This window comes from Carassius carassius, chromosome 42 (genome assembly GCF_963082965.1).
Source record: "Carassius carassius chromosome 42, fCarCar2.1, whole genome shotgun sequence".
NCBI classification, from domain to species: Eukaryota; Metazoa; Chordata; class Actinopteri; order Cypriniformes; family Cyprinidae; genus Carassius; species Carassius carassius.
This window is the reverse complement of record NC_081796.1, coordinates 14,172,802-14,181,531: the sequence shown is the minus strand read 5'-3', so window position 1 is coordinate 14,181,531 and position 8,730 is coordinate 14,172,802.

Here is an 8,730-nt window from a genome sequence, read left to right as displayed (position 1 = left end):
GCATATGGCTGTGCCATTCTTAGGCATTAATTAGCTGTGCCACGTTGCTGAATGAACATATGGCCATGTCCTTCACGGTCATTATTAAAACAAATGACACACCAGAAGTCTCTATGGAAGGGTCAATTGTTCAGCTAAGCTGTAGACCTAAGGACAGCACTGTAATTACAGACAAATTAATTAGCGTGAGCTTGTTTAGTGTACATATGTGTGTTTATTACCTTATGTGTGATGTCTTTACAAACAGGCTGGAGATAACCTTCGGGAAGGTACAGTGGCTGCATTTTCCTTGTGTGTTTTGATTAATCCTTCAGTATAGCATACCCACTCATCCACGAGTCAGCAGTGAGGTACCTAGAGCAGGCTTGCTTTGAACGATACAGCCAGTATCGTAGAGTCTCCCGCATTTCTCACTGAATGAAAGCTATATGAACTTTTTTAAAGGATGCACAGGATGAGGTAATGATTGGAAACTTTCAAGACCGAATAACTTGCAAGATATCTGCTAGAGGTATACGTTTCTTGGTGGAGTCTGGCTTATACAGATAAAATAAAAAAATGTATATCCGATATTAAAATTCTACACTATTGTCTAAATAATTACAAATAAAATACAAAAGACTAACATAAATTGAGATATGGAGTCATTTTGAGGTTTCTAAAGGCTGATGTAATGCTTGGAAACTTTTAAGAATGACTAACTTAGGATATATGCTAAAGAAAGAATATATTTCTTTCACTGGATTCATTTAACTAAAATAATTAAAATTCTAATTTATAAGCCAATAATTGTTTTGGTTTGTTATTGACCATAGTCTATAACAAAGTCATTTTCAAGTCATTTTGAGATCAACTAAAGATTGCATTTAATAGTGTTACTATTATTATTATTATTATTTATTAATTTTAAAAGAGCAACACATTAAAAAAAAAGCTTAATATAGCTTTGCAGCATTGCAAAAAAAGCTAAATATAGACAGTAAAGAAAGAAATCACTGATTTGTCCGCAGTGAAGTTCAGCCAATGTCAATTTTATTCTGGCTAGTTAAATTCATTTTGGGCTATCAAAATCTTAAGAATACCTGCCCAAAAGGGCTACAATGGATTTCTAAATATTGCGGGCCCTGGAATCTATGTACTCTGATCTCATAGTCACCACCTCACCAATCTGATTATTAGCCATAGGTTGTGACTAACTGTAACGGGTGGCGTGACAACAGAGAAGGGGATCCAAGTGCAAGCTTTGTTCAAGAACATAATCAAAACAGTAAATCACAAGCAAACAACAAAATCCCAGGACAAAACAAAAGAGTAGTCCAAATAACAGGCGAAGTTCAAGGCAGGCAGCAATCGATCACAAAACCGGGAACAATCCAAAGACAAAAACACTCGGGCAAGGTAATGCAAGGAAACAGGGAAAACACAATAAACTAAGAAACGCTTAGAATTGTCTGCCTACAGCAAAACAAGACTCAGCAATGAGTGTGTGAGAGCGTGCAGCTTAAATAGTCCTCCTAATGGGAAACAGGTGTGTTCGTAATCAGTTCCAGGGCAGAGAGTTATGGGAAATGGAGTCTTGGGTGAAAAGGTGATGGAGACGTCTGGTGGTGAGTGGGAGGAACAGCAGGGACCAGATTCATGACAGTAATACTATTTAATTTATTGCCTGTGCTTGCCATTTTAAAGTAGTAGTTATGGCTAGTCCTATGAAGTATGGCCCATGGTTACTAGTTATAGTGGTAATAGTATTTTTGTCTAGCCCCCATAGTTAATGCAACTACATAACAACTTAACTAATGTCAGTTAGTCAGAAATCTAGAATCCCACCAAATGTGCCCCATGCTTCATCTAACCTGAGATCTAGTATGTATTTAACCCTGGATGCAGATTTGCGGTAACAAACACCTTCACCTAAAAGTGACATATCATAAAAATCTGACTTTTCCAGGTTTTAAGTGTTATAATCAGGTCCCCAGTGCATCTACCAACAAAGGAAATGTGAAGAAGATTAACCCATTAACTTTGTTTTGGTAAGCCTATTTCTGCAAGACTCATGAGAAAACGAGCACGTCTGAATTTGCTCCCTTGGTGACGTGGCTAAGGGATCTTATTACAATATTACCGCCCCTTAATCTGTAAGTTTATACTAAGCATCTACCTCCCGCTCTCTCTTGTGAAGCTAACAAGGAAGTGATTTAAACTGTAATTTGTCAACTAATGCCATGGTGAACGTTTGAGCAAAACATGCTAACTGTTCTGTCTTTGGCTGCACAGATGAGAACAGAACAATATTTAGAGTCCCAGCCTAAGAGGAGACAAGCAGTGCATTTATTGATTTATGTACTGTATATTGCTGCTGCCACACAGCTCTAAAATAAACTTAATTTATTTCCCAGCAGTTTCCCTTCACTGACATAGCCGACTGTTTTTGTAACTCGTCTGTGTTTTTGAAGTAAACTTGGTTGTGAACGAGAACTTAGTTTAGTACTCACATGCTGTGACAGCCACAGCCACTTTGTTTAAACTCAGAACTTAAAACGCATAATTCCAATGTGATAAATAATATACTAAAAACCAAAACAGATATTTTTAGCAGGTCCGAGCTGCAATGGCTCAGCTCTTTTCAGGAAAAGGGGGCAGAGAGCAGCAGCTCATTTGCATTTAAAGAAAGAGACATGAAAAACAGCGTGTTTCTATTTCCACTCAATATAGGCATTTTCAAAATGTTAAAATAAATTATCTGTGAAGTATTTTGAGCTGAAACTTCACAGACACATTCTGGGGACACCAGAGACTTATATTACATATTGTAAAAAGGGGCACATGTCTCCTTTAATCTACTTGAGAAAATAGTTTCAGCATAATCATAATGATAATATGTAACCATTTACTCTTAGTCAGGTAAACATTATGTCAGTTACTTAGTTCAAAGATATTCCACACAAAACATCAAATTCTCATAGATAAATCTAAGTCTGATTTCAGAAACATACTCATTTCACAGGGCTGAGCTAGCTACATAATCGTGCTGATCCTATTTCAATTTTTCCTTAAGTACCCAGACCAAAACAAAACTTCATCCAAATGGAGGCAGGAACTAACAGTTGGAATTTGCACTAATTCTGTTGCTTAGTGGTAGAGCATTGTGTTAGCAGCGCAAAAGGTTGCGAGTTCAATTCCCAGGGAACACACATACTGATAAAATAAAAAGCACTGAATGCACTGTAAGTTGCTTTGGATAGAAGTGTCTGCTAAATGCATAAATGTAATCAAGGCCTAGTGCCAGGGAGTTTAAGGGGCCTCTTACATGACAATGTTTTCATCCAAAGACCAGAATCTTTTTATGCGTTTTGACTATTTGTTTACATGACAACAGTGTTTTGGAGACTGAAAATGCATATTTTTGAAAACGGGTTTCAAAGAGCAAGAATTTGAAAATGGCACCATTGTCGTTACCGTGTAAACATCCAATACGGGAATCTTTGAAAACGGTGACATCATGAGCGTGCGTAGTTTGTGTTAGGTAGACATGCACAGTGCATGTCGATTTTAAAGGCAAGTGCAACAAACATACACAACAATATTGCTGCTCAAGAGTTTGCTAACGCTTCTTCAGCAAAGTGTGGATTTACTTCACCAATATTACAACCAACAGCGGAGATGCATACACAACATCGTCACTTCCTTACAGGCACAGTTTACTAAAACTACTGTTTCTGCGGATATGTGTAAATGCGAATGGTTTTGAAAATGTTGTCTTGTATATGTCAACACTTTTTAACCATGACTACATGATTGCCATGTAAACGTAGCCTAATCCTTTTTGGAGAAAAAAGTTGATTTGTATGAAAAACATATCTCAGGAAATCAAAGTATCTAAGGTTTTTCCAGCCTTACAATCACAGTATCTAGCTAAAATATTGGGCAGCCCTAAATTAAATTTAATCGAGAAAATAGTTTAGCAGCTTGAATAATGGTTTATCTAGCTCTTGCCCTCATGTCATTCCAAAGCCTGTATTTTGTTATTTTCTGTTTAACTATTCCTTTAATTAAGAATTTTAAATTCAAGTGAAATGTTTCTTCACAGGGCAATAAGAATTGGCATGAGCTTTTGGAGCTCACTGACCAAGGAATAGATGCTTTTCAATACCATCAGCACCTACTGATGATGAAGGAATGTGCCCAGATTTGCTCCTACCTGTAAGTTACTCACAATTATGGAAACTGTAAAACCTCCACTGACATCTGCTGATATGTCTGGCACTGTGGAAGAGGTGTCATTGTGTAAAAATCTGTAAAAAGATTCTCTTCGTAGGTGGAAATTTGCACAAGCAAGCCCGCTCCTGCAGTTGGAGAGTCAGAAGATATTTCTGAAAATGTTTGTCTCATCCGATGTCCCCAGTGAAGGCATAAACCTACACCTGCTCTCGGAGCATTTTGAACTTTCAGTAGATAAGTGACAGGAAAGACAGGAAAAAGTTCAGCTAGTTTTGGAATTGAAAATTGCAGCTTAACCAGCTACATGGGTTATCGTTGGTCATTAACTGATTTAACTTGGTTGTAAGTGGATGAACCAGTAGTCCAGTGTTTCCTGTACTGTAGTTCAGTGGCGAACCTCAAACAATATATTCACAAACAAATGACTCATGAATTATTATTACAAACTAAAAATTAAGTATGTTTTGTTTAAGATTTATGATATTGAATTGCAGCTAAAGTTTTATATAATATATCATCAAGGATGAATTAAATATACTAAAAAGAGATGGCAAATATATTTATAGTTTTTGTATAGTTTTTCTTTTTATAGTTTTAATTTGATTTCCTCTAAAAGATTTCAAATAAATGCTGTTCTTTCTATTTGTCTGAAGACGGAAGGCTGCTGAAAATACAATTGTCACAGTGTCTGGGTTGTGTTCCCTGGGTTTCCACTAGGTGTCCTCCTTTCTCACGGTGTCTGTCTCCTTATCACTTCCTGTTCCCTTATTTGGTCACCTTCCTCCTTGTTTAGTTAATTGATTGTTCCCCACCTGTCTCCTGTTTCCCCATTATCCTTTTGTGTATTTATACCTGGTCTGTCTGAGTCTGTGTTACGGAGTCCTTGTTTAATGTTGATTGTTATTCATGTCCATCGCTTCTTGCCTTGCCTTGCCTTGCCTTGTCTTGTCTTTGTGTCTTGTTTATGTTGGATTTGGATATTCTGGTTTTGACCCTGCCTGGACTGTTTACCCCTTTGGATTACCCTTGAAATAAATGACTTATCTGCAATTGGTTCCCTCTCCTGTGTTTTCTGTAACACCGATCGTGACACAATTTTGCCTACACAAGAATTAAATACATTTTAAAATATATTAAAATAGAGAACTGTTATTTTAAAATGTGATAATATTTCACAATGTTACTGTTTTTACAAATAAATGCAGCTTTGATAATGTGACTATCGTGCACCAGAGAGACACAGGGAGATAGAGAGATCCAGGACATCACGTGACGCCCATCAGGGCGGAGCAGAAGACCACCACATCCGTGCGGCCAAATCAGACACCCCCCAGGGCGGAGCAGAAGACCACCACATCCGTGCGGCCGAACCAGACGCCCCCCAGGGCAGAGCAGAAGACCACCACATCCGTGCGGCCGAAACAGACGCCCCCCCAGGGCGGAGCAGAAGATCACCACATCCGTACGGCCAAACCAGACGCCCCCCAGGGTGGAGCAGAAGACCACCACATCCAAGGGTCCGAACCAGACGCCCCCCAGGGTGGAGCAGAAGACCACCACATCCGTGCGGCGAACCAGACGCACCCCAGGGCGGAGCAGAGGACTACCACATCCGTGCGGCCGAACCAGACGCCCCCCAGGGCGGAGCAGAAGACCACCACATCCATGTGGTCGAATGAACAGGAGGACAAGTCTGATTGGGCAAGTCTGAAACAAAGAACATGAACAAGTTAAGGGTAGCCTCCGTGGCCACAACAGGATCAGTCAGGTGCTCAGAGAGTTCGACTGAGACGTGACCAGGCTCTGGAAGTTCTGTAGAGGCGAGGAGAGACTCTGGTAGATCAGCAGATACGTGGAGAGGCTCTGGTAGTTCAGCAGAAATGTGGAACAGCTCTGGTAGTTCAGCAGAGATGTGGAGAGGCTCCGATAGTTCAACAGAGAAATGACGAGACTCTGATACTCCCATGGTGTTTCTACTGGATTCCAGAAGATCACTGCTGACTTGACTCTGATCATGAAGATTATTGGTGACTTGCCTTTGTTCATGAAGATCAATGGTGAATTGCCTTTGTTCATGAAGATCAATGGTGACTTGCCTTTGTTCATGAAGATCCCCAGTGACTGGACTTGGTCCTTGAAGATCACCGGTGATTTGACTCTGTCCTTAAAGATCACCGGTGACTTGACTCTGTCCTTAAAGATCACCGGTGACTTGACTCTGTCCTTGAAGATCACCGGTGACTTGACTCTGTCCTTGAAGATCACCGGTGACTTGACTCCGGAAGGTCAACGGTGACTATCCTGGATTTTCACAATGGTGAGACGGCAGCTCCCATCCGTTTCTCCCGAACCCAGGGACGACGGGGGGCCATAGTGGAGAGTGATGCCGGACCTCCTCTCGACCACTCACTCCTGAGCGACCTCCCCTGGTCCCACGGAACACGACCAGGCGAGTACCCTCGAAACCATTCCTCCTCCGCTCGGTGACTGGGGAGGAAATATGAACAGACATACCGCTGGATCTTTTGGATGGAGTCCTTCTGTGACGACCGTGCACCAGAGAGACACAGGGAGATAGAGAGATCCAATTGCAGATGTCTTTAATGAGGGATAATCCAAATCGTAGTCAACAAGCCAAGGTCAAAACCAAACAATCAGTCCAAAACAAAACAAACAAAGGAAAGGGACAGGAAAGGGAACTCGGAAAACGAGAGGACTTGGAGGACGAGCAGACCAGGAAGAATCTCAAGGGACGAGAATGCTGGATACACGAAGGGTAAGGACTCCATACAAACAACAGGAAAAGACTGGTATTTATAGGGAGGCTAATGACAATAAAGTGACTGCACCTGGTGCAATTAACAGGAGTGCAATTACTGTGATGACAGGACAAGACTAGAGGAATTCTAGTGCCTACGGTGAAGTGCCTAAGGGGAAGTGAGCCCACTAGTGGACACCCAGGGAAACAGAGACTAGACAGCGTGACAGATAACCAAAAAGACTTCTTTCAAAAACATAAGGAAATGTACCAACCACAAACTTTCGAACAGTAGTTTATATATTAACAATGTTACAAATATGTTTGCTATATGTTAGCTATGTTCCAAAGCACTTTTTGGACTAGTTGGCAAGCTTGACCACCCAATGACCTGGTATTTCCAGCTAGGAATAGATATGTAATATTTTGGTCAAGAGCTCTTCCATCTGCAGGGGGTAGAATGCTGTTACCCTTTATAATGGTTGAGTGTACTATACACTGAATTGCTTTTACATTTCCTTGCAATTCTATTATACTGTACATAGGCTGTTAGTGACCCCTGAACTCTGTAGACGGTAATATCCCACCCTCACTTCCTGCTCTCACCCCTACAGGAGTGTTTGGGAGTTCAGAATGTGGCCAAACCTGCCTCATCCATCTGCAGCAGAGTGCATTTCTTGCTTCATTCCCATGTCCTGTATGAGATCAGTATGTTTGGCCTTCAAGCAAGCAAGAGAGGTGAATTAGTCATCTTCCTGTTTCCAGCGTGATCCCAAGTAATGCACAAAGAAGAAATATATTGATATACCAATACACAGCTGGCTAATAAATAATGTATCCTTGCTCCACTTTCAATGGGTTACTGAGGTCATGCTAAGTAATGATTGGCATTGGAAATTCCCTTGTCTCACTGCTGTAGGTGGCATTTTGGTGGATTTGGATGAGGTAGCTTGTTGTAAGTGCAATATCATAGCCCTATCAAACAACTTTATGTCTGATCCAAAGGTGAGCACTGCTGCCAAGGATATTCTACTCTATCTGCCGAAGGGACGATTGATGATGACAGCTGCAAGTTGGAGCAGATTTAATTAGGCACTTTACCCGGTCATTCCCATATTACAGGTGCAAACACTCTTTCCTTTCTCCACATCTCTCGTCACACGCACACACAAATGCACAGACGCAATATAACCGTCAAACTAGGCTTAAAAAAATAATTTCCAATGTAATATTAACGTGTTTGCAAGACGCCTAAGGCAGAATGGTAATTTCCATGTTATGCCGCATTCTAGTTTAAACAAGGTTATTTTGTACTTTTCAAAAACCGAAGCTGTGTTTCATTTTTGAAACGACTTCCACTGCGGGGTGGGGTTGAAATCGAATATTCATAAATCTTTTCAAGGTCATCACATTTGATTCATTTTTAGCTGAAGCCTCTGAGTAATCAGTTTGTGCTGTCAATAAAGCAGTGGTGGTGAAATGGCATTGTGTGTTGTTTATTGTTTTTCCAAAATGGATTTAGGTTTGAGTCTGTTGTCCATCATGGCCGAGTTAAACCTTGGTATGTTTTTGTATTTTAGAGATATGCAGGCATTGAGGACGCCCTGAGAAACTGTATCCTGCGGATAAGTGAAGCATCTGCTGAAAAGAGAGCTGCTAGATTATGGGCGGCTCTCCAATTTCTGTTCACCAAGCAATCATGCATGAGTTTAACATGCATGTCAGTTTGAATATCTAATAATTTCTTTCACTTT